This window comes from Papio anubis, chromosome 10 (assembly GCF_008728515.1).
Source record: "Papio anubis isolate 15944 chromosome 10, Panubis1.0, whole genome shotgun sequence".
In the NCBI taxonomy this organism is placed as follows: Eukaryota; Metazoa; Chordata; class Mammalia; order Primates; family Cercopithecidae; genus Papio; species Papio anubis.
Window position 1 is genome coordinate 55856938 of NC_044985.1, and position 26474 is coordinate 55883411.

Sequence of the window (26474 nt, forward strand, 5' to 3'; positions counted from 1 at the left end):
TGTGACTTCTGCATCAAACTTTTCCTTTGTATATAAACTTGGTCTCTACTTTTTTTTTTTTTTTTTGAGATGGAGTTTCGCTCTTGTTGCCCAGGCTGGAGTGCAATGGAGTGATCTTGGCTCACCGCAACCTCCGCCTCCCGGGTTCAAGTGATTCTCCTCCCTCAGCCTCCCAAGTAGCCGGGATTACAGGCATGCGCCACCACGCTCGGCTAATTTTGTATTTTTAGTAGAGGCAGGGTTTCACCATGTTGGTCAGGCTAGTCTCGAACTCCCGACCTCAGGTCTCCCAAAGTGTTGGGATTACAGGTGTAAGCCACCGTGCCCGGCTGACAACTTTAATTTTTAAATACAGACAGGTTCTCTCTACATTGCCCAGGCTGGTCTGGAACTCCCGGTCTCAACTGAGTCTCCTGCCTTGGCCTCCCAAAGTGCTGGGATTACAGGTATAAGCCAGTGTGCCTGGCCCTGATGACTTTTAAAAAATATTTTATTTTTAAAAGACAGTCTCACTCTGTCGCCCAGGCTGGAGTGCAGTGGCGTGATCTCAGCTCACTGCAACCTCTGCCTCCCGGGTTCAAGCGATTCTCCTGCCTCAGCCTTCCAAATAGCTGAGATTACGTGTGCCCGCCACCACGCCCGGCTAACTTTTGTATTTTTAGTAGAGATGGGGTTTCACCATGTTGGTCAGCCTGATCTTGAACTCCTGACTTCAAGTGATCTGCTGGCCTCAGCCTCCTAAAGTGCTAGGATTACAGGTGTGAACCACTGCACCTGGCCTCTGACAAGTTTAATTAGGCACCTGGATGCCTGTTGTATAAAAATGTGAAGGCTGTAGAGGTGCTCTTCTGTGACACACCCCCATCCTGGCTTCCCTTACAGACTTTCTCAAATTCAAAACTAGCTGCACTCTTTGCTTTCCATTTCCAAGGCCTTTCTACTTGCAACAATTGTTGAGAGCAGAGGGAGGAGGATGTGCTGTGTGCCTGTTTTTTTTTTTTTTTTTTAAACTAGGGCAAAGTCTCTTACCTAGAGCAGCTTCAAATGTGCAGTTTTGCACACCCCTCTCCACGAGCCGGAACTCTCCCAGTGCGCTGCTGCCTCAGAGCCTTAGATTGCATTATTGCCATGCTCTTCCTCCAGAGAGCGGCCTCCCCACTCCTTCACTCCTCAGTTCTTTACTCAAATACACCTCAGAGAGGTCTCCCAGACAGGGTGGTGGCTACGTACCACACATTTCCTGTCCCCTTCCCTGATTTATTTTCATTCTTAGCAGTTTGTACGTAGTAAATATTATCTGACATATCAAGGAATAGGCATTCTGGTTATCAAATATTTTGCAAGCAGATTAGTACTATATATGCCACGTATAGATCACCGATATTCCAGTCATGCACCTAAAGTTATTTAATGATATTTAATGATATATTATGCTCTGAGATTCTATGATTTTTATTTTCTGTCTCCTCTGAGTGGAACAGAAGCACACAGATTTGTATGTATGTATAAACATACAAACATCTGAGTACACCCACATACATACATATACACATACCTAACACATGGGAGATACTCTGTATATTATGAATAAATGAATAGACAATAAACAGAATTCAATCTTTTTTATTCAGAAGGTACTTTAGAGTTGTATAATTTTTTTTTTTTTTTTTTTTTGAGACGGAGTCTCGCTCTGTCGCCCAGGCTGGAGTGCAGTGGTGGGATCTTGGCTCACTGCAAGATCCGCCTCCCGGGTTTATGCCATTCTCCTGCCTCAGCTTCCCGAGTAGCTGGGACTACAGGCGCCCGCCACCTCGCCCGGCTAGTTTTTTTTGTATTTTTTTAGTAGAGACGGGGTTTCACCGCTTTAGCCAGGATGGTCTCGATCTCCTGACCTCGTGATCCGCCCGTCTCGGCCTCCCAAAGTGCTGGGATTACAGGCTTGAGCCACCGCACCCGGCCGAGTTGTATAATTTTTTAGGATTATCATGTACTGTATGTGCACAAGTGTGCCCATTAATGAAGTCCTGATTAACAGATTGCTAGATAATGGGGTTTACTGCATTTTCACTTTAGACAATTAAAACGTTGATTGAGCATCTAATTCACATTCTACACTTAGTTGCATGAACAGGCAAATAAAATGAAACATCTGACTAATCTCTTACTATGAGATTTCAGTCCCCACCCCGTAAAAGAGGTCAGACTAAAAACTATCCGCTCTTATCAACTCCAAATGGCTCTCTGAATGTCGTCCCCAGTACACTTAAGCCAATGGCAAGGGAGATCACAAATCATGCTCTGACTGGCTCATTTATCTACCATGTGCCTTCAGTATTAATACCTGACACTTCATGTGCCAGCCAATGTCTCTTCTCAGTAATCACATCTTTCTTCTATTTTCTATTCATGTAAACCCCACTTCTCAGTCTTCTCTTTAAGAGTCTAGTCATGTGGTCTCTTTCTCCACTGGCATCTGTCCAGCCCTCTGGCATCTTCTGTACAAATGTCCAAGCCTCATCTCTCAATGTTGGTTGATGATAGGACTTCGTCTTGCCTTTCATTTCCTCCCTGGCTTTGGACCAGTCCCTCTGTTCCTTTCCAGGATCTCTGTAGCTTTAATCAGTTGTGCCTCTGATCTGTGCTGGTCACACCTGCAAGCCCAATCCATGTAATATGCTCTTCCTCCCTAAACTTTAGAAACTCCATCTGCTTCCCTGAGCGATTCCAGCCTTCCCTGAGCTATTTCTCAGGCTATTTCAGCTGCGTTCTCTTGGGGATCAAATACTGAAATTTTATGTGCTAGTCCTTTCAGCTTTTTGAATATTCCGTTTGACTTAATTAGGGCGCTGCAGGATCCAACTTGGCCTTCATACCTTCAGAGAGGCCCAGCATCACCCAGCAGGCACAGGTAGGGTAGGAACTTCCAGGTGATCTGCCAAGCCTGGTATTGCTCCCTCAGCTCCTCCACGAGCCAGTGGGGGACAGGCCACTATTTTCAGGAAGGAGGAGCAGTTAGGTTTAAGAAAATCCTGTTGGATTTAGGAGATATTTATTTCTTCTAATAATATTTATTAGGAGATATTTATTTATTTATATAGTGGTTTTAGTGTTTTATTTTTTATTTTCTCAGGTGGTGGGCCTTTTGATGACAGCTATGGAAAAGTCTTTCCAGAAAAATGCATGTGCATATAAAATTAGAATGTTTCCAAGATATGCATGGACCTCCTGAAACCCACTGAAGATTCCATGGCCCCAGGTTAGAACTCATTTCCCTAGAGCATATTTCATGTTTGTTCTTTGTGGGTTGTTTTTTTTTTTGAGACAGAGTCTTGCTCTGTCACTCAGGCTGGAGTGCAGTGGCTTGATCTGGGCTCACTGCAAGCTCCGCCTCCTGGGTTCACGCCGTTCTGTTGCCTCAGCCTCCAAGCAGCTGGGACTACAGGCTCCCACCACCATGCCCTGCTAGTTTTTTTGTATATTTTTTTAGTAGAGATGGGGTTTCACCGTGTTAACCAGGATGGTCTCCATCTCCTGACCTCGTGATCCGCCCTCCTTGGCCTCCCAAAGTGTTGGGATTACAGGCGTGAGCCACCGCGCCTGGCCTGTTCTTTGTGTTTTTTCTTCTACCTACTTGTCCACTGACTGGTTGGAAAGCATTGTCTTAATGAGACAATCAAATAGACATGAATGACTCTGATGTCTTGGCTTTTTTTTTTTTTTTTTTTTTTAATTTTTAAAGCAAGCTTTGCTTGTCCTTGGGATTTAAAGAATTAGGTAGTGTTTTTTCTCCTACCTTCCAGCTCCCCTATCCTCTACCAATCCCATAACCTTAAAATTACAAGGTTCTGTCTTTTGAGTTATTTGGTGGGAATTCTCCTTTGAGTTTACACCGAGAGTTCTTCAGTATTGGCTTTTTACCTCTTTCCCACACAACTCAATTTACATCTGGTGGACTGACTAGGAACAAAGGGACTGATAGTGAAGTGGGATAGCCTAGGAGTTAACCGAATGGACCCCATAGCCAGGCTGAGCTGAGTTTCTAAACTTAGTGATCTTAAATTGGTGGCTCAAAGGCTGGAGAAGCCAGAGGGTAAGTTTTGTTTTGCCTGCCCAGCCTATCCAAAAGCAAAGTTACCATAATCTCAATAAAAGAGGTCAACTATTGTCTTATGCTGATCCTCTAAAAACATTTATGCCAATCGCTTGCCCCAAGGCAATAGAGTTTAGGATTTCACTTGCTCATCCATAAAGGGGGCACACTACCTACCTCAAAGAACTAAATTAATTTATGAATGTAAGAACTAAATGAGTTAGCTTGGTTCCTATAAGTTCTTAACAAATTGTACATTTGATTATTGATAATAATTTACATTGATGAATGCCTTCGGAAGTGCTTCGAGAGGGATCTGCAAGCATGGGGGTGGAGGGTGGGAGGGAGACAGGATAGACTTGAGGGATATTGAGTCCATTTGAAAATAAAATTAGGCCTGTCTCCTGGGAAAGCCACATAAAGTGGAAGAAATAATTTGGCCCAGAAAACTGAGGAACAGTAGCCTGAAATTGCTGGCCCACAGCTCAGAGAAGTCAATGTCAGGAGTTCCGCCAGAATGGCAATGAATGGTTTAGCGCTGCTTCCTGCAGAGGGAAGGAAAGCCTCTGCCAGGCCTCTTTCCCACGGAGTCTCACCCTCAGGTCTTCTTTGCTGCTCACAACTGCCCTCTTCTACTACCCACGCCTTGGATTTCACAGGTGTTTCCAGACATGGAAATGCTTTTGATGGGTGGCCTTCTCTGCAGCCCTGGAAGGTGGGCCTGGGTGCCATGGCCCAGGCCTGGGTGTCTGGAGCTCATTTTTGTCCGTGGCTGGGATGCTTTCTGCCTGGGCTCCCTCAGGCTTCCACGAGCTGACCACCTCAGCCTGCATAGTATTGACCTCTCATCGACTCAGGTTCTGTCATTGGTGGAGGCAAAAAAGCATATTGAGAGAGCCCTGATGGGGCAAGGTGGGCAGACTCTGCCTTCTGACTTTGGGTGGCAGAGCGGTGGGGCTCAGTTGGATTATTAAGGAGCTCAGGCTCCCATCAGAGCTGGGGGTTGGGTTGACACTGGCTTGAGGGCAGGGACTAAAACTTTTAGTGTTGGTACAGGCTAGAGGTTAGGAGTGCAGACCCTGGGCTCGAATCTATTCTGTTGTTTACAAGCTATGTGACCTTGGGCAAGTCACTTAATCTCCTGGAGTCTCAGTTTTCTCATCTGTAAAATGGGAATAATAATAGTATCTACCTCAGAGGATTGCTATAAAGATTAAATAAATAAGTGAAAAAGTACATTTATAAATGTTAGCTACAGTTAGCAATGATTAGCATATGGCCAGGGCATGCATTGCTGAGTTGGGTATTAGGGGCAGGCACTGTTCAGGCAGGTCTGGGGCCCAGAATGAAGTTAACCAGGGAATTAAACAGATTTGGGGACAAGCATTAGGATGGTTGAGGTTAGGGTTGGTGCTGGAGTACAGCTTGGCCCAAACTTTCATTGAGGGGTTAGAGGAGCGGGGAGGGAACCCGGTGGAAGCAAAGGCAGCTTCTGGTTTGCCCCGAAACCTTGAGTACCAATATGGACACATGTGCAGACTCTTGTCCCTCCCCTCCACTCCCTGCTCTTGCCAGCCAGACCAGGGTGTCTGTAGTCATGGAGAGGGCTAAGAAGCGGGAGGGAGGGCTCTGAGCTCTTCTCACATGGGTTGGGATTGGTGGTGGCTGTAGAGACAGTGCCAGAGGCTGGCTGACAGGTAAGAATCACTGCTGTTGTCATCTGCCTCCCAGGTCTCCTACCCCTAACGGCTCTCTCATCCCCATAGTTGGGAAAACCCAAGAAAAATCTTGAGAGTAGTCTTGGATCCTCAGGACAGTGAAGATGACACTGTAGAGGCCAAGGGAAAACTTCACCTTTACCCTCTGAAGTTTTGCTGAAAAATCAACTCACAGAAGGAGATTAATAGGAGAAATGACACAAATTTATTAACATTCACATGGGGAAGAACCACAGAGTGATTACCCCAAACCCCAATGGGGTTCAGAAGCTTATATACCCTCTTAAAAGTATAGAAAGAATGGGGGCTTGTATCCTGGCAAAACAGGTTATGTGAGGGGGAGAAGAGAAGGCCTGGCTAGCAAAGGTGGTCATGTTATGCAGATGAAACCTCACAGGTAGCAGCCTTCAGAGTGGAGAGATGGTGAATGTTCTTTCAGATCTTTAAAGGTGTCAGACTCTCAGTTCATCTCTCCTAGATCTGGACAAAGGAAGGCCTCCGAGAAAGCCTGGCTGCATCAGTGCAGGTTCTCTGCAGATGCAAATCTCACCCCGTCAAAAGACAGCTTTGCAGGGCTACTTATGAGGTGGCCCTCTGAACAGCCACCTCAAAGTATGCCAAAGAAGTCTATTTTGGGGTCCAAGATTTTTATTTCCTTCAATACCAATCTTCCTCCAGGCAGCTCTGACGGCTCCGACAGCTCCAAAGCTTGGACAGTGGGCTGGGGAGGACATGGCTGTCTAGGGAGGACCCCTGCCCAGGTGGTGCATCAGGTCCTGGTACCATTGTGCCTGGTGAGTGGTCCCCAGTGTTTGTGATCATGGTTTTCATAACCTGCAGGCAGCTAGTGGAGAGCTTGGTTCTGTAGAGCAGGAGAAGTGTGTAGCAGGTCGAGAAGGTTTGAGACTCTAGAAAGGCCGTCTCAGCCTGCTTTGAATCAAATAGCGGGAACAGACAAAGTAATTTCCTGTAGCATGGATGGGTGGGTGGACCAAATGAAAGAGCCAGAATTCACCAGACTTGGTCTCAGGGGCAGGAGTAGAAGTAATTATTTTTATTTCATTTCAATATCCTGTTCACTTCTTATGCTGATTAGGGCAAGCCCACAGTTGCTATCTATCTATTTGTGTAGCACTGCCAGGACTGCCAGCACTGCCATGGGAATGCACATATTTATGCCAGGGGTGCTCTTGATGTTCTCAGAGCTGCGGGCACTGCCCTAGCCAGAGTACTGCGGATGTGCCGGAGCCCTTAAGGCATCAGCATTGCTTCACGCCCCCCAGAGCCCACGAATCAGAAGAAAGCAGGGGTTGGACAGGCTGCATCGGCTGTGTGTGTGTGCATTTAATAGAGGCAAAGGAATGCTCTTGCATTGTGGTTTAGGGACGGAAAGGAAACTTCTTTGAGGGCTAACCATCCTGGTGTTGTTAAAACTTACATTATTACATTAGGATTATTTTAAGTGGTCTGTAATAAGGTAAAGTGAAAGGAAATGAGAAGATGAGAAGCTTTCTGGGCTCTAGTTGTGAAAATGAGAATGAGAAACACCAGAGTCCTTTTTCTTAGAAGCGTGAATGGATTATGGAACACCCACCATTTCCATCATTTGATGTCTGTCCCAGTTTGCGGCCAGTGAGTGCAATTAAAGACGAAACAGAAATAAGATTTAGAACTTTGGAAAGGAGAAGACAAAATTTTATTATTTGCAGATGATATGATTTTATATCTAGCCTACTAAAAAAATTCAGGGCCGGGCGCGGTGGCTCACACCTGTAATCCCAGCACTTTGGGAGGCTGAGGCAGGCAGATCACAAGATCAGGAGTTCGAGACCAGCCCGGCCAATACGGTGAAACCCCGTCTCTACTAAAAATACAAAAAATTAGCTGGGTGTGGTAGCGGGAGCCTGTAGTCCCAGCTACTCAGGAGGCTGAGGCAGGAGAATCGCTTGAACCTGGGAAGTGAAGGTTGCAGTGAGCCAAGATCGTGCCACTGCACTCCAGCCTGGGTGACAGAGCGAGACTCCATCTCAAAAAATAAATAAATAAATAAATAAATAAATAAATAAATAAATAAAGCAAAATGAAATTCCAACTATTGGATTTTTAAAAAGAAACAGGATCTTACTCTGTTGCCTAGGCTTGAGTGCAGTGGCATGACCATAGCTTACTTCAGCCTCCCGGGCTCAAGAGATCCTTCCTCCTCTGCCTCTCAAATTTCTGGGATTACAGGTGTGAGCCACCGTGCCTGGCCCCAACGATTGCATTTAATGAGAATTGAGTGTGTTGGCTGTAAGCAGGATATAGTCAAATCAAAATGTTTTCCATATGCCAGCATTGATAAACTTTAAAATATGAGAGAGAGAGAGAGAGGAGAAAGAGGGATAGAGAGATTACATTCTTTAAACTCATAAAATACTCAGGAATAATCTATGTAAAGAAAACAAACAAAAAAAAAGTTGCTCAGCATTATAAAGAAAGATGTGAATAAAGAAACATAAGAATGAAGAACCATACCATACTTTTATTTTTTCTGATTGTGTATGTCTAAAAATTTCATGTCCTCCTTCATTACTACTTATTGCATTTGTGCTATGTGCTAGGGGGTGGGGATTCAATGGTGAAAAACACAGATACAGTTCCCATCTTTATGGAATTTACATTTGAATGGAAGAGATGGGCAATCAAAGAATAAACAAAACAAATTATTTAAATCAATATGGCTAACAATAAGTATCCAAGGGAAATAGCCTTTCCCTTTGACTTCTCTTGTGATAGATCTCTGATTGCCCCTATTATTTAGCTATATAAAGTGCCCAAAGTTTTTTTTTTTTTTTTAAACCACAAATACACTGACAATAGTAAATTTGTGGGGTGAGTAGTGCATGATCAATCTAATTTAACTGGTAAGAAAATATGCAAACAGGGGCACCGCAAATCACCTCAGCTCTCACTTGCAAAGGTCAGAACTCCCTGAGTACTAGGTTCTTTTCTTTATTATTCATGTATTTATTTTTATTTCAATAGGTTTTTGAGGAACAGGTAGTATCTGGTTCCATGAATAAGTTATTTAGTGGTGATTTCTGAGATTGTGGTGTACCAGTTACCTGAGCAGTGTAGTGTATACTGTATCCAGTGTGTAGTCTTGTATCCCTCAGCCCCCTCCCACCCTTTCCCTTGAGTCCCCAAAGTCCATTGTATCATTCTCATGCCTTTGTGTCCTCATTGCTTAGCTCCCACTTATGAGTGAGAACATACAATGTTTGGTTTTCCATTCCTGAGTTACTTCACTTAGAATAATGGTCTCCAATTCCATCCAGATTGCTGTGAATGCCATTATTTTGTTCCTTTTTATGGCTGAATAGTATTCCATGGTATATGTATACACCACAATTTCTTTATCCACTTGTTGTGATGGGCATTTGGGCGGTTCCATGTTTTTGCAATTGAGAATTGTGTTGCTCTAAACATGCATGTACAAGTGTCTTTTTTGTAATGACTTTTTTTCCTCTGGGTAGATACGCAGTAGTGGGATTGCTGGATCAAAAGGTAGTTCTACTTTTAGTTCTTTAAGGAATCTCCACACTGTTTTCCATAGTGGTTGTACTAGTTTACATTCCCACCAGCAGTGTAAAAGTATTCTCTTTTCATCACATCCACGCCAACGTCTATTATTTTTTGATTTTTTCATTATGACTATTCTTGTAGGAGTAATGTGGTATTGCATTGTCGTTTTGATTTGCATTTCCCTGATCATTAGTGATGTTGAGCATTTTTTCATATGCTTGTTGGCCATTTCTATATCTTCTTTTGAGAATTGTCTATTCATGTTCTTAGCCCACTTTTTGATGGGATTGTTTGTTCTTTTCTTGCTGATTTGTTGAGTTCCTTGTAGATTCTGGATATTAGTCCTTTGTTGGATGTTTAGATTGTGAAGGTTTTCTCCCACTCTGTGGGTTGTCTGTTTACTCCGATGATTGTTTCTTTTGCTGTGCAGAAGCTTTTTAGTTTAATTAAGTCATATCTATTTATCTTTATTTTTGTTGCATTTGCTTTTGGGTTCTTGGTCATGAAGTCTTTGCCTAAGCCAATGTCTAGAAGGGTTTTTCCAATGTAATCTTCTAGAGTTTTTATGGTTTCAGGTCTTAGATTTAAGTCCTTGATCCATCTTCAGTTGGTTTTTGTATAAGGTGAGACATGAGGATCCAGTTTCATTTTTCTGCATGTGGCTTGCCAATTATCCCAGCACCATTTGTTGAATAGGGTATACTTTCCCCACTTTATGTTTTTGTTTGCTTTGTTGAAGATCAGTTGGCTGTAAGTATTTGGCTTTATTTCTGGGTTCTCTATTCTGTTTCATTGGTCTGTGTGCCTATTTTTAGGCCAGTACCATGCTGTTTTGGTGACTATGGCCTTTTAATATAGTCTAAAGTCAGGTAATGTGATGTCCACAGATTTGTTTTTTTTTTGCTTAGTCTTGCTTTGGCTAAGTGAGCTCTTTTCTGGTTCCATATGAATTTTAGGGTTGTTTTTTCTAGTTCTGTGAAGAATGGTGGTATTTTGATGGGAATTGCATTGAGTTTGTAGATTGCTTTGGCAGTATGTTCATTTTCACAATATTGATTCTAATGGGTTCTTTAAGTGGAAATGTTTCTTCTTTTTCTTTTGTTTAAATGTGTTCTTGCATAAGTCATGGGAAAGACAGGAGGGTTTGATTTGGCCTGTGTCCTCAGAAGTAGACCAGGTCTACTTCTGAATGTCATCATGCTGGCCAAATCTAAACTTGACTAGCAAATCATAAGAATGCAGTTAGTTAGGCCGGGCACGGTGACTCATGCCTATAATCTCAGCACTTTGGGAAGCCAAGGCAGGTGGATCATGAGGTCAGGAGATTGAAACCATCCTGGCTAACACAGTGAAACCCTGTCTCTACTAAAAATACAAAAAATTAGCTGGATGTGGTGGCACGCGCCTGTAGTCCCAGCTACTTGGGAGGCTGAGGTAGGAGAATCACTTGAACCTGGGAGGCAGAGATTGCAGTGAGCCGAGATCGCACCACTGCACAGCCTGGGTGACAAAGCAAGACTCCGTCACACACACACACACACACACACACACGAATGTAATTATTTCTTCAATGAGAACACATGGGCACCGGGAGCGGAACGTCACACACCAGGGCCTGTAGGGGGGTGGTGGGGGGCAAGGGGAGGGAGAGCATTAGAACGAATACCTAATGCATCTGGGGCTTAAAACCTAGATGATGGGTTGATGGGTGCAGCAAACCACCATGGCACATGTATACCTATGTAACAAATCTGCATGTTCTGCACATGTATCCCAGAACTTAAAGTAAAATATATAAAAAAAAGAATGCAGTTAGTTCTTCTTGATGCTGGAGACTATCACAGTTTGTGGACCTCTGCTTGACTTGAATGGTTAGCCAGGGAAGAATGTAGTTTAAATATTTTTGCATCATTATTTATTATAAAAGTCATAGAAATGACTTTTCTAGAGATAGAAAATACCATTATAGCATAAGGGCGTTGAACTTAAAGTGGAAACAAATCTGCCTCCAGAAAGAAAAATCTGTTTTTTCTTCTCCATTTGTTACCGGCATCTTAAACTTTTCATCTTTTTCCATTCTGGCTACACCCCGAATGAAAGTTTGCCCATTTCCTCTGCAATGTCTGCCCAAATCTTCTGTCAACTCCTTTCCTTTTGCCCTATCAGAGTTTTCCAAGGGGTCCCATAGCCAACAGACAATGCTCAGCTGGAGAGAATACAGGAAGCAGATAACCACATTCTGCACAGATGGTCCTCCTTTGATCCTCTCTTTATATAGTGTGCTAAGTACATGTGGAATTAATTTTGCCTCTGAGGCTTCACTAATTGCCAACTGACACATTTGTTTCTAGAAAAAAGGTAGGTGTAGGCCAGGTGCAGTGGTGGATTAGGCTTAAAAAATGTTTTTATTTTGCCCCGAGAGGAAGGGCTGAGGGTGCTGCTTCCCTGTTGGAGCATCCAGGAATTTGAGGACTGTGCTCAAGGAGAAGAACTGACTCTTCACTTTCTCTTTTGGGCCATGATGCTATGTCTGGGGAAGCAGAAACTCCAGTGATAAACCGTTAGTGCTGGAAGGGAACTTTAAAAGCATTCATTGCAATCATTCCCTTTCACAGATGAAGTAACTGAAGCCTTGAAAGGTGAAATAACTTTCCCCAGGAGATTCCCAATTTTTAGCCCAGTGGTATTCCCAACACACTTTGGCATCTGTTATAAACTTCAGAAGCCATTACTGGAATCTGCTGGGCATGGCCCCTTCTTATACAGCAGTGAGGGAATCCGTGGCATTATCTTTTTCCCTAGAGATTGAGAGAATGATTCATCTTTAAGTTTCAAAGAGACAGTGACATATTCCTAAAGCTCCCTACATCCATGAGATAATGTCAAACATGTGAGGTGCCGAAACAGAAAATGCTCCCAGCGAGACAGCTGCTACGAGGAAATCCCTGCACACTTGCAGGCAGTGGAAACAGTACTTTGGCTTAGACCAGGTGTGTGTTGTTTCTTTTATTTGAAAGAAAAGATAGTCTAAGAAGACATGGAAAATGCTTTAACACCCAGCATCATGAAGGGAAAAAGAAAGCAACGTTGAGGCCACATTCAAGTCTCCACTCTCTGTTTTATCTGAAAAATTTCAAACCTGCAGGGAAATTGAAAGGATAATACAATTAGCACCTGTACATCCTTCATCTCTATTTACCAATTGTTGACATTTGAAAATTGCAAACATTGTGACGTTTCACTTTAGCATGCATCCCTTGAGAGTAACGTCATTCCCCTAACCATGACAGCATGATCACACCTAAGAAAATTAGCAATGATTCTGATGTATAATATGTATTAAATTTCCTTTCAAATGCCTTTTTTATAACTTTTTTCCCCTCAATCTGAGATCCGATCAAATTCATGCATTATATTTGGTTGTTATGGCTTTGGTCTCATTTAATATAGAATAGTTGCCCTACCTTTTTTTTTCTTTTATGACATTGGCTTGTTTGAGGAGATCGAACTAGTTGTCTTGTGGAATGTACCATATTCTGTATTTGTCTGATTGTTTTCTCATGATTACCTTTGGGGAAACATTTTTGGTGCCAACACTACTTATGAGATTGTGTGTATCTCTTTTTCCGTTACACCAGAAGGCACACAGCATGTTACTGAGTGTGATCGCTCAGTTGAGGTGTTTGCCATATCTTGCCACTCCTCCCTTTACAATTATCAAGTCCTTTGTGCAGCGATACTTTGAGTCCATGTGAATATATGGTTCCTTTACAGTTTTAGCATCCACTGCCTGAATTGATAATATCATAGGTTCCAAAATGGTCATAAAAAAAAAAGTTTATAATGCACATTTTTGAATCCACGGTCAGGAGTTATCTTTGAGTGACTATGGACACAGACTGCCCCACATTACACACCCTATCTGTCCAGGACTAAGCTGAGAAGCAGAATGAGCAATCAGGAGACTGAGCAGTGGGGATGAAATCACAGTCCAATGTGTGAATCGCTTCTTACTGTAAGACTAAAATTTGAGGGCAGGCCCTCGTTCAGTTTATTTATTCTGTATATCACCCCAACACCTCATTACCACCCCCAACGCCCTGTTACCCTCAATCCCTGTAACACCAAGCACAGTGTTTCACACAAAAGCTCAGAGGATGTTGTGAAATCAATGGAATTAGAGGAAAGAGAAGGCAGTGATTTCACAAGTTTCCTGGAGGTCGAGGCAAAATCTGGTGTTTGGCTCCCTCATGGGATCAGCTTGTTTGTGCCTCTTTTTTTGTGCTCTCTCCCTTTTGGAAACTCACCGTCCAGTCCTCATGCTGCGTTCAACTCCATCTAAGTTTAGAGGGACTCTGTTTCCAAACTCCAAATCAGGAAACAAAGCTTGATGGAATACTTGAAACCAGGAACCTACATTCCAGAATGATCTGTGCCCTTCTGTTTGCACTTGGATTTATACTATCCTCTTTCTGCATTTTGGCAGATTTTTCTCAGTCCAATTTGCCAGTTTACAGCTTTCCTTATAATCATTTGGTTACTCCTAAATACATCTAGGGAGATCCCTTAGACTCACCAGTAGACTTTCACATTATCTAACTCCATGGCTTGTTGATACTATTCTGAAGTCTGCTCGTTTCTCCATTTCCTTCTTCCAATGTCCTTCTTGGAGTCCACTAGACCTGAGGTCCCCATGGTACTGGTCTGTAGCCTGTTAGGAACTGGGCTGCACTCAAGCAGGCTGCTTGAGTGGTGGGCAAGCAAGCATTACCGCCTGAGCTCTGCCTCCTGTTAGATCAGCGCGGCATTAGATTCTCATAGAGCACAAACCCTATTGTGAACTGCGCATGCGAGGGATCTAGGTTGCGCACTCCTCTTTTTTTTCAAGTCAGATGGGTAATGTGCTAACGTCATAACAAGGTTCAAGGGTGGCAGATCTCACACATGCACGTGATCACCCAATCATCATGCTCAGGTGGCACAGTCCTTATGAGAACCTAATGATAAATGTAATGTACTTAAGTCATCCTGAAACCATCCCCGCCACTCTCTGTTCTCCCTTGATCTGTGAAAAAATTGTCTTCCATGAAACTGGTCCCTGGTGCCAAAAAAGTTGAGGACCACTGCAATTCATCTATGATCCACAGCACAGGGCAGGTCAGTAGGAGGTAGGGAGGAGTATGCCCATGGAGAGAGCCCTCATGTGCTGGGTGGTGCAAGAGAGGTCTTGGATTCTGATTCCGGTTCTGCCTCTACTCATTGGTGTGTGCTTTGACAAGTCAGTTCCCTTGTTCATCTTCATAGGAAACTTGGTAAAATAGTTATTTATACAGTTGGCACTCCATATCCATGGGTTCCACATCCATGGCTTCCACCAGCTTAAATTATCTTTATCTTCACAAGGCTCCCCCTAGAAGAGAGGAAATTCTACAGCTTTGATGTGATGTGAAATGTGATCTCAAAATGATCATTTTCTAATACTATCATTCCTTTCACATTTATTAGTTGACATTTCTGTAAGATCTCTCTTTCTTCCTCTTTCTTTTGAGTATCACCATGGACTGTGGATTTTTTTTAGGCAATTCATTGTGTTATCATCCATTACTATCATTATTCTTTTATTCTATTTGCTGCTCCAGTTCCTCCAAGTTTGGGTAGCAGGAGCTCTTTCAAGCTGTTTCCTGTAATCTTTTGACATGTCTTGGTTGGTCTTTGAGCACTTCGTTGCTTTTTGGTCCAACAAAATGTCCCAGGCTCACTTTTTTTCCATTTCAGACCTGGAATGAGGATTTCATCAAAGGATTCTTAGGGGGACTGACATTTATAAACCATGGCTCAGGGGCTAGTACATTGCTACTGGGGCACATTCACGTTAAAATAAAATCAACTTAACGACAAATTTTAGTTACATTTTTTTTTTTCTGAGATATATAAATAGTCAACTTCTCTGATCTCAGAATTAGGTAAATCAGGAATGAATAACCAAAGTCAGTAATAAGAATTCTCAAAGAAGCCCCAAGAATTTTTTTTTTTTTTTAAGTGTCTGAGGGGCTAGGCGTGGTGGCTTACACCTGTAATCCCAGCACTCTGGGATGCTGAGGTGGGCAGATCACAAAGTCAGGAGTTCGAGACCAGCCTGGCCAACATGGTGAAACCCCATCTCTACTAAAAATACAAAAATTAGCTGGGCATGGTGGTGGGTGCCTGTAATCCCAGCTACTCAGGCTGAGGCAGGAGAATCGCTTGAACCCAGGAGGCAGAGGTTGCAGTGAGCCAAGATTATGCCATTGCACTCCAGCCTGGGTGACAAGAGCAAGACTCCATCTCAAAAAAAGAAAAAAAAAAAAGAAAAGAAAAGAAAAAAAAAATAAAAGAAGTGTCTGAGGGACACTTTCTTAGGGCTGCTGTGACAAAATGCCACAAATTGGGTGGCTTAAAATAATAGAATTTTATTATCTCACAGTTCTGGAGGCTAGAGTCCAAAATCAAGGTGTTGGCACCCTCTAAAACCTGCAGTGGAGAATCCTTCCTTGCCTCTTCTAGTTTCTGGTGTTGGCTGGCAATGCTTGGCATTCTCTGGCTTGGAAATGCATCACTCCAATCTCTGCTGCCATTGTCACATGGCTATCTTCTTCCTGTGTGTCTGTGTCCCTGTGTTTCTCCTCTCTTACTGGTCATATTATATTAAGGACTCAGCCTATTCCATTATGAACTCATTGACAAGCATGATTACACCTGCACAGACCCTATTTCCAAGTAATGTCACTTTCACAGGTACTGGGGTCAGGATTTCAACATATTTCTTGAGGGGATAAAATCCAACCCATAACAGACACCATGATTCAGGAGTTAAACATTCGAGGAGTGTTTAACTGGAGTATGGAAATATGAATTTTGTAGAAACTCCGTCCTTTCAATTCTGACAAATGCTCTCCTTATAATTTCAAATTGGATGAAAAAAGTGTCATACATAAGAAATATTTACACTACTTATTATAATCAGTTTTCTATACTCATTAGATAAGGATAAAAGAGAAATAGAAGAAAGAGGTGTGGAAGACACTGGGAGACATATTGAAAGGAGAGCAGGAGATAAGAGATTTAGGGATGACTGAGAGAAGGACTAGAGGGGAATTTAGAAGAAGAAAACAGGGAGCAGGATGCCTGTCTGCAGAACAGAAAGATCATTATCTGTCACCCATTCAGCTAGATTCAAACTGTGTGACCTCATGCTCCATTCTGGCTCTTTACCTAATATTACATTTTTGACTTGTGCCTGTTTGATAATGAGGCTGAATATTATTTTGTTTTGCTCTGTGGCACAAGTGGATAGGGACTGAGTGATGTGCATACCTTTTGGTGTGGTTACTCCAGGTAAGGGGTATCTGAGGGCTGAGGGGCCATGAGAAAGACAGGAATGGAGTAATGGGGCCAGATTTGAGCTGGGTGAGGCCACTGTCTAGGTCACTAAGTCAAAGGGGTTCTCCTGAAACCAGAGCTGGGTGTGGCTTGAGGAACCAGTCCAAAGGCCGTTGCCAAATTTGGTGATTGTGGAGGGAAGCAGAGCTTGTAGCTAGAGATGGCTAAATAGCCCATAAATAAGAGTATGGCAAGAGGATGGACAGGTGTGTAGCTCCCTGTGGTCAGGAAAGGGGTATGCCCAGGACAGACAGACACAGGGAAGGCTCAACCGTGTGTCTTCCTTTGGGACCTCTCTTCTGCCAAGCCCTGCAGCATCTATTTGATGGAAGCTGATGGAGTGGTGCCTTTCAGAGGTGGTAGTGTGAAAGTCTCAGCTCATGCAGGCCACTGCCTCCCCTGTCTCTTTCACCTCAGCCTGTGTGCCTGAACCCAAGGGCCTTACTCTGACTGTGGTAACTGTTTGTCTCCTGGGTTACAGCATCCAGATCTCTCAGGGAAGCTCAATAAACAGTTATTGCTGTGCACCAGGCACTGTCTGAGGGCACTGAAGATATACGGGGAACAAGACAGACAAGGGTTGTGCTGTCATGGAGCTGACATCCTAGTGCACTTTGCTTTTGAAGCCTGAAGTGGAGGCCCACACTGTCATATTGAGGTCAGTTTACAAGAGCGCATTTAGTTTTGTGTTGCTTTTGTAAAAGTTTTTCAGGTGAAAGTTTTTAATAGATAATGCTTAAAATAATAGCTGCAGACTAGTCTCAGATATCGTTCTTAGCTTTTATGATCTTTATCATAGATAAAATAATAGTTATTATAATAACATATATATATATATAAAATTTTCTTGTTGTAAGAACTTTTAACATGAGGTCTCTCCTCTTAACACATGTTTAAGAAATGTGCAACACATTATTGTTGGTTATAGGTACAATGTAGTACAGTAGATCTCCAGAGCTTGTTCATCTTACTTAACTGAACTTTTTGCCTATTGATTGACACGTCCCCATTTTCCCTTCCCTACAGCCCCTGGTAACCACCATTCTAGTTTTTTATCTTATGAATTTGACTATTTTAGGTTATCTCATCTAACTGGAATCATGCAATATCTTTCTTTCTGTGTCTGGCTTATTTCACTTAGCATAATGACAAAGTTCATCCAGTTGTCACACATTGCAGAATTCTTCTCTTTTTTGAAGCTGAGTAGTATCATATTGCTCATATATACCACATTTTCTTTATCCATTCATCTGTTGATGAACATTAAGGTGGTTTGGTTGTTGGTTATTGTGACTAGCTCTGTAATGAACATAAGAGTGCTAATATGTCTTTGAGATTCTGATCTTATTTTTTTCAGATGTATACCCAGAAATGGATTGCTGGATCATCTGGTAGTTCTATTTCTAGATTTTTGAGAAACCTCCATACTGTTTTCCATAGTGGCTGCACCATTTTATTTATTTATTTAGAGATGGATTCTTGCTATATTGTCCAGGCTAGCCTTGAGCTCCTGGGCTCAAGTGATCCTCCCACCTCAGCAGTGGCTACATCATTTTTCATTTTCACAAGCAGTGTTCAAGGATTCCAATTTCTCCACACCCTTGCCAACAGTTGTCTTTTTGTTTTTTTGGTGTTTTGTTATGTTTTGTTTTGTTTTGTTATAATGGCCATTCTGATAGGTGTGATGTGATATCTCATTGTGGTTTTGATTTGCATTTCCTTGATTATTTGGTGACCTAGACACTGGCCTCACCCCAGCTCAAATCTGGTCCCCATTACTCTACTCATGGTCTTACTCATGCACCCCAGTCCTCAGTGAAAATGAGCATTTTTTCATATGCCTGTTGGTCATTTGTAGATCTTCTTTGGAGAAATGTCTATTCAAGTTCTTAGCCTATTTTTAAATTGGGTTATTAATTTTTGTGTTATTGAGTCGTAGGGGTTCCTTATATATTTTAAAGATTAACCCCTTATCAGTAATATTGCTTGCAAATGTTATTTACCATTGCATAGGTTGTCTTTTCACTCCACTGATTTTTTTTTTTCTTTGCAGTGCAGGAGCTTTTTAGGCAATGTAATCCCACTTGTTTATTTTTGGTTTTGTTACCTCTGCTTTTGGGGTATATTCATAAAATATTTATATTCATATTATATTATAATATGATGAATATAAATATTTTATGATTTTATGAATATATATATTTATATTTTTATATATATATTCATAAAATCTTTGCTAACACCAATGTCATGAAGTTTTCCCCATGTTTTCTTCTGGGAGTTTTATAGTTTTATAGTTTCAGGTCTGAAATTTAAGTCTTTAAGCCATTTTGAGTTGATTTTTGTGTATGATATAAGGGTCCAATTTCATTTTTTTGTCTGTGGATATCCAATTTTCCCCACACCATTTGTTGAAGAGACTATCCTTTCCCCATTGTGTATTCTTGGCACCCTTATTGAAGATCAAGTGACTGATGTATGTAGATTTATTTCTGGGCTCTCTTTTTTGTGCCATTGAGTATATGTCTGTCTTTATGCCATTACCATACTGTTTTGATTACTGTAGCTTCATAATATATTTTGAAATCAGGAAGCATGGTGCCTTCAGCTTTGTTCTTCTTTCTCAGGATTGTATAGCCTTCTTTCTCAGGCTATACAATGAGTGATATATTTTAAAAATTATTCTGTAACAAGTTTTCCGGGCATCGCTTATTACACTTTAATACCAGGCTTGCTCATATTGCTGTACTGTTTTTTAACGAATGAAGTGAACTTCACACAACAAAATTAACAACTTTAAAGTGAACAATTCAGTGACATTTAGCAAAACATGCAACCACCAACTCTATCTAATTCCAAAATATTTTCATCACTCCAAAAGGAAACCTCATACTCATTAAGCAGTTGCTTCACATGTCCCCCTCCTCCCAGAGTTGTGGGATCCTTGGTGTGTGTGGGATGGGAGGTGTTGCTTTTCTGGCTGGAAGCCTCTGTGGCCAGTGGCACCTTTGCCCGAGTTTTGCTTGGGCCTAATAAGCTCACTCGTCCTGGCAGGCTGTGCTCAGCAGGCTGTGCTCAGCTTGCATTACTGGCCTGGATCCCATTCCTCCAAAGAGACTGGAGCAGAGTAGTGAGAGGTGTGTGAGTGAGCAAGCATGGGGTTTGGCCACTGTGCACAGTCAGGCAGGCTGGCTGCTGCAGTGGGACAGGTGCCGGCACAGGTGCCAGCTCATTGTGAGGCTGCAGCTGGACCAAGTGCACCACAAGCAACTTTCATAGCTGGCAATGGGGAACACAGTGGTGCCCTGAGGCTTGGAGACTCCAGAACTGCAGGGCCCAAAAAGGGGAGTCACAGCCCTGGCTTGGGGAGCTCCCAGGTCTGGCCCCCCAGCTGAGGGCTGCAGCGCTTCTCTCCTTCTCTCCTCTCTCCTCTTTATTCCCCACAATGTGGTGAGCAATGCAGGTGTTTCAGCCCTATTTGTATTACAGCTCTTTTAGCCTCACCATTCAGTGGATCCTGGGTTTTTGTCCTGTGTCCAGGAAGAATGAGGTACGCAGACAAGTGGAGGGTGAGCAAGGCGAAGAGAAGCTTTATTGAGCAATAGAACAGCTCAGAGGAGACTCGTAGTAGGAAGCTCCTCTCCTGGGCAGCTCCTCTCCATAGCCAGGGTGTCCCATCCTCTCTTCAGTCTCAGCAGAAAGGGTAGTTGCTCTCTACAGCTGGTTGTTCCATTACTTTCTGTTGTCTCCCTGTCATCTCTCCATCCTCTCTCCCTCCTCTCTCCATCTTCTGCTTGAGTCTGTCTGAGTCTGGGGGTTTTTATGGGCCTCAGAGGGGAGGAAGTGCATGCTGATTGGTCCATGAGCAGCCATGGGCAGGCTCAGGGAAAAACGTCACAAGTTCCCCCTCAGGTCCATGGGACTGGCTGACAGCCCCCAGGCTTCAGGTCCTCCCTGATTTGAAGGTGGGGCTTTACTGGGGACCAGCCCCTTTCCTCCCAGGAGCCTGCTTGCCTCCTGTCACTATTCATGGAGCACAGGCTGTTTATGCCAAGAGGCACCTGCAGTCTGGTGCTGGGCTGTCCTCAGCTCCCCCTTGGCCTCCCTCCTGCGCTTGTCAGTGCCCAAAGTCCGGAGGGGGCTGAGGTGGCAGGGGGCTGGTGTGTCAGCACTGCCCTGCACATATGAACACCTGGCCAGGCTGCAATAGTGCCTAGCTTGGCCTCTACTCCACTCTGTGATCCGGGTGGGTGCCCACAGTGGGGAGAGGCCAGGCAGTGGGACTGGACACCTCTGAGACTGTGGGGGAAAGGGAGACCTTTCTGGGCCCCCTAAAAGTGCACAGATGTCTGGGTCCACAGCCGCAACCTGGGTGGCCACAGCCGTGTGTGGGAGGGTGGGACTTCTGCCTGCTCTTGCCCGCTCCATGGGGTGCAGCACCGCCCTGGGTCCAGTTCTGCCTTGGGGCCCCTCTCTGCCCACCCCTGTGTGCCAGACTGTGCTGCTCCCCTGCTGGTGGGCAACTCAGCCTGGCCCCATCGCAGTGGCTCCCAGGGTGGCGGGCTCCTGGGGGGCCCCAGGGGTGGGTTCTGGGTACTGTCTGCCTCCTCCCCACATCCTCCCTGCAGCAGTGATGCGGGGCCGGGTTCTGGAGCAGCTGAGGGTCTGGCCTGGGAGCATGTCTGGCCTGGCCATGTGAGAGTGGAGGTGGTGCAGTTGGCTGCTTCAGGGACGTGGGACACAGGGGACGCAGGGCACAGAGGTCCCACCACTGCCACTGCTGCTCCCGCTACTACCACCTGAGCCCAACCCCTCTGCCACAGCCAGCATGATGGCAGGGGCCACTCCAGATGGCCCGCCACTGCCATCAGCAGCAACCACCAATCTGTGTTCTGGATTTATTTATTCTAGATATTTCATATAAATGAAATCATAAAATATGTGACTTTTTGTGTCTGGCTTCTTTCATTTGGTGTAGTATTTTTGAAGTTCATCCACTTCGTAGCATGATTGGTACCTCATTCATTTTTATGGCTGCATAATATTCTATTTTATGTATATACCACAATTTGTTTATCCATTCATCTGTTGATGGGCATTTGGGTTGTTTTCATTTTTTGGCTATGGTGAATAGTGCTGCGCTGCTATGAACATGCATGTACATGTGTATATGTGTATTTGAACACTTGATATCATATCTGTGGGAGATGGTTCTAGAACCCCCACAGATACCAAATTCCACACTCCCTGCAGATACCAAAATCTACATATGTTCAAGTCTTTTAAATAAAATGGCGTAGTGTGGTTGGCCCTCTGTATCCAAGGGTTCTGTATACATAGATATAGAAAGCTGATTCAACCTGTTTTCAATTCTTTTGGGGATGTTTTAAATCATTAAGATAGAGAACACATGACTGACTCTGCCTACCCCAGGTCCTCAATGCCATCACCATTCTGAGTTTGCCATTCATCACTACTAATTGGATACATCTCCAACCTTGAATAGCCCAGTCTACTCTCATCTGGGAAATGGGGAGGGGAGGAGTCTTAGATGGCACTTTTACATCTGCATACATAGTTCCCAAGATTTTCTTTTCTTTTTTGAGACAGAGTTTTGCCCTTGTTGCCCAGGCTGGAGTGCAATGGTGCAATCTTGGCTCACTGCAGCCTCCTCCCCCTGGGTTCAAGTGATTCTCCTTCCTCAACCTCCTGGGTAGCTGGGATTACAGGTGCACATCACCATGCCAGGCTAATTTTTGTATTTTTAGTAGAGACAGGGTTTTGCCATGTTGTCCAGGCTTGTCTGAAACTCCTGGCCTCAGGTGATCTGCCCACCTCAGTCTCCCAAAGTGCTGGGATTACAGCCATGAGCCACTGCACTTGGTCTCCAAGATTAATTTTCATTTTTAGTCAATTAACACATTTCTTTTGAGCATTTATTCTATGAAAATCAGTGTCCTAGATCACTTGGAGGATATAAAGAGATCTAAGTCATGATCCTTATTTGCTGGTGCTTGCTGACCAGTGATAAAAATAATATCTACATGCAAAGAACTCTAAAACAAGATACTTCACAAGCATCCTCTGCCAAATGCAAATTCTGGCTGGGGTGACAAAGCAGGTTTTATTTAGGAGGTATCCACTGAAATGAACCTCTGCTATTAATAGGGGAGTTGTAGGGAGAAGGCATATTTCATGGAATGGCAGTAGGAAATTCAATGTGTATGTGAGTTTGGCTGGAGCAAGGATAAATGTAGGATAGGAATGGGTGAGAAGATTGAGGTAAAGGATTGTAAAGGAGTGGGAATTTGTACTTTATCCTGAACCAGAATAGAACCTGATGTGAGGTAATATGGTTTGGTTGTGTCCCCACCCCAATCTCCACTTGAATTGTGTCTCCCAGAATTCCCATGTGTTGTGGGAGGGACCCAAGGGGAGGTAATTTAATCATGAAGCTAGATCTTTCCCATGCTATTCTCATGATAGTGAATAAGTCTCACGAGATCTGATGGGCATATCAGGGGTTTCTGTTTTTGCTTCTCTTGCCACCACCATGTAACAAGTGCCTTTCACCTCCCGCCATGATTCTGAGGCTTCCCCAGTCACGCGGAACTATAAGTCCAATTAAACCTCTTTTTCTTCCCAGTCCCAGATATCTTTATCAGGAATGTGAAAGTAGAATAATACAGTAAATTAGTACCAGTAGAGTGGGGCATTGCTGAAAAGATACCTGAAAATGTGGAAGTGACTTTGGAACTGGGTAACAGGCAAAGGTTGGAAGTGTTTGGAGGGCTCAGAAAAAGGAAAATGTTGGAAAGTTTGGAACTTCCTAGAGACTTGTTGAATGTCTTTGCCCAAAATGCTGATAGCAATATGGACAATAAGGTCCAGGCTGAGGTGTTCTCAGATGGAGATGAGGAACTTGTTGGGAACTGGAGTAAAGGTGACTTTTGTTACGTTTTAGCAAAGAGGCTGGCAGCATTTTGCCCCTGCCCTGGAGATTTGTGGAACTTTGAACTTGAGAAAGATGATTTAGGGTATCTGAAGAAATTTCTAAGCAGCAAAGCATTCAAGAGGTGAGTTGGGTACTATTAAAGACATTCAGTTTTATAAGGGAAGCAGAGCATAAAAGTTTGGAAAATTTGCAGCCTGACTATATGATAGAAAAGAAATACTCATTTTCTGGGGAGAAATTCAAGCCAGCTGCAGAAATTTGCACAAGTAGCAAGGAGCCTAATGTTAATCCCCAAGACCATGGGGAAAATATCTCCAGGCCATGTCCTAGACCTTCATGGCAGCCCCTCTCATCACAGGTCTGGAGGCCCAGGAGGAAAAAAAAATGGTTTCATAGGCCGGGCCCAGGGTCCTAGTGCTGTGTGCAGCCTAGGGACTTGGTGCCCTGTTTCCCAGCTGCTCTAGCTGTGGCTGAAAGGGGCCAATGCAGAGCTCGGGCTGTGACTTCAGAGAGTGGAAGCCCCAAGCCTTGGTAGCTTCCATGTGGTGTTGAGTTTATGGGTGCACGGAAGTCAAGAATTGAGTTTTGGGAACCTCCACCTAGATTTCAGAAGATGTATGGAAATGCCTGGATGTCCAGGCAAAAGTTTGCTGCAGGGGTTAGGCCCTCATGGAGAAACTCTGCTAGGGCAGTGTGGGAGGGAAATATGCGGGTTGGAGCCCCCACACAGGGTCCCTACTGGGGCACTGCCTAGTGGAGCTGTGAGAAGAGGGCCACCATCCTCTAGAACCCAGAATAGTAGATCCGCAGACAACTTGCACCGTGCACCTGAAAAAGCTGCAGACACTCAATGCCAGCCCATGAAAGCAGTTGGGAGGGAGGCTGTATCCTGCAAAGCCGACAGGGGTGGAGCTTCCCAAGACCATGGGAACCCACCTCTTGCATCAGCGTGACCTGGATGTGAGACCTGGAGTTAAAGGAGATCATTTTGGAGCTTTAAAATTTGACTACCCCAGTGGATTTCAGACTTGCATAGGCCCTGTAACCCCTTTGTTTTGGCCAATTTCTCCTATTTGGAACAGCTGTATTTACCCAATACCTGTACCCCCATTGTATCTAGGAAGTAACTAGCTTGCTTTTGATTTTACAGGCTCATAGGTGGAAGGGACTTGCCTTGTCTCAGATGAGACTTTGGACTGTGGACTTTTGGGTTAATGCTGAAATGAATTAAGACTTTGGGGGACTGTTGGGAAGGCATGATTGGTTTTAAAATGTGAGAATATGAGATTTGGAGGGGGCAGTGGTGGAATGATATGGTTTGGCTGTGTCCCCACCCAAATCTCAACTTGAATTGTATCTCCCAGAATTCCCGTGTGTTGTGAGAGGGACCCAGGGGGAGGTAATTTAATCATGGGGGCCAGTCTTCCCCATGCTATTCTCATGATAGTGAATAAGTCTCATGAAATCTGATGGGTATATCAGGGGTTTCCGCTTTTGCTTCTTCCTCATTTTTCTCTTGCCACTGCCATGTAAGAAGTGCCTTTCACCTCCCGCCATGATTCTGAGGCCTCCCCAGCCATGTGGAACTCTAAGTCCTATCAAACCTCTTTTTCTTTCCAGTCTTGGGTATGTCTTTATCAGCAGCTTGAAAATGGACAAATACAGGAAGCAGTTTAGTAACTGGACATAAATATTTTATTTCATGTTATGACCTTACGGCTGTGATGACCTTTAGCAGAGTTGCATGGTTATGGCTTAGAATAGTTACTCTTGCCAAATCCTTGAGAACCTTTGACTGTTTAGTCACTTATTTTTGGCTTCTCTGATACTTATTGACATTCTTTCTGAGGACTTGCCCAGCAGGTAAATTATGTCTATGCCAGAGTGTGTTCTGTGGAATATTGCTTCTGCAAATAGGATTTCATGGTTGAATAAATTTGAAAATCACTGTATACTGTATCTCACTCTTGGAGATTCACAATGCACATTTAGTACGTTAAAGGTTTTGCAAAATCCTGCAGCAAAGAAACCAATTTAATTTGTTTAGCCCAGCATTTCCTAAACGTCCTTGCTGTAGTGGGTTGAATGGTGCTCCCTTCAGAACACCCATGTCAAATCCCTGGAACCTGTGACTGTTACCTTATTTGGTAAAAGAATCTTTGCATATGTAATTAAGTTAAGGATCTTGAGATCATCCTGTATTATTCAAGTGGGCTTTAAGTCCAATGAAAAGTGTTCGTACAAGAGAAAGGCAGGGGAAATTTGAGACAGAAGAGAAGACAGACACAGAAGAGAGAGATAGTAAGGCAGAGGCTGAGGTTGGAGTGGTGTGGCCACAAGCCAAGGAAGCCATAAAATATTAGCCACCAGAAGCTGGAAGGCCAGGCCCCTAGAAGGAAATGAGCCCTACTGATACCTTGATTTCAGAATTCTGGCCTCCAGAACTTTGAGGGAATAAATTTATATTGTTTTAAACCATCCATTTTACGACAATTTGTTAGGCAGTCCTATAAAACGGATACACTTGCCCATAAAGATATTAAAAAAAAAAAAATTTTCATGAATTAATTACTGTGTATACTCAAATATGAGGCAACGGTTTTTTCCTTCCAAATTATCTCTCAGAAAAGATGGAGTATCCTAATATTCAAGGGCTTCCAAGGTCTCATATTTCAGGGCATTTTCTGGATTACTTACTTTTAAACGACTAAGGTATTGTATGGGAAAA

General features: G+C 43.5%; 1 long non-coding RNA gene and 1 pseudogene across 1 annotated transcript in view; one reads left to right on the forward strand and one right to left on the reverse strand.

Annotated features, from left to right (window-relative positions):
• Positions 1-1873: 1873 nt before the first annotated feature.
• The window catches only part of LOC103876315, a 74038-nt gene continuing 49437 nt past the window's right edge, over positions 1874-26474 (forward strand). The window contains exon 1 of the long non-coding RNA XR_002516148.2: positions 1874-3256. This is a non-coding gene — a long non-coding RNA (uncharacterized LOC103876315). The remainder of the gene's footprint in view (positions 3257-26474) is intronic.
• On the reverse strand, positions 14259-14377 carry LOC116269329 (annotated as a pseudogene).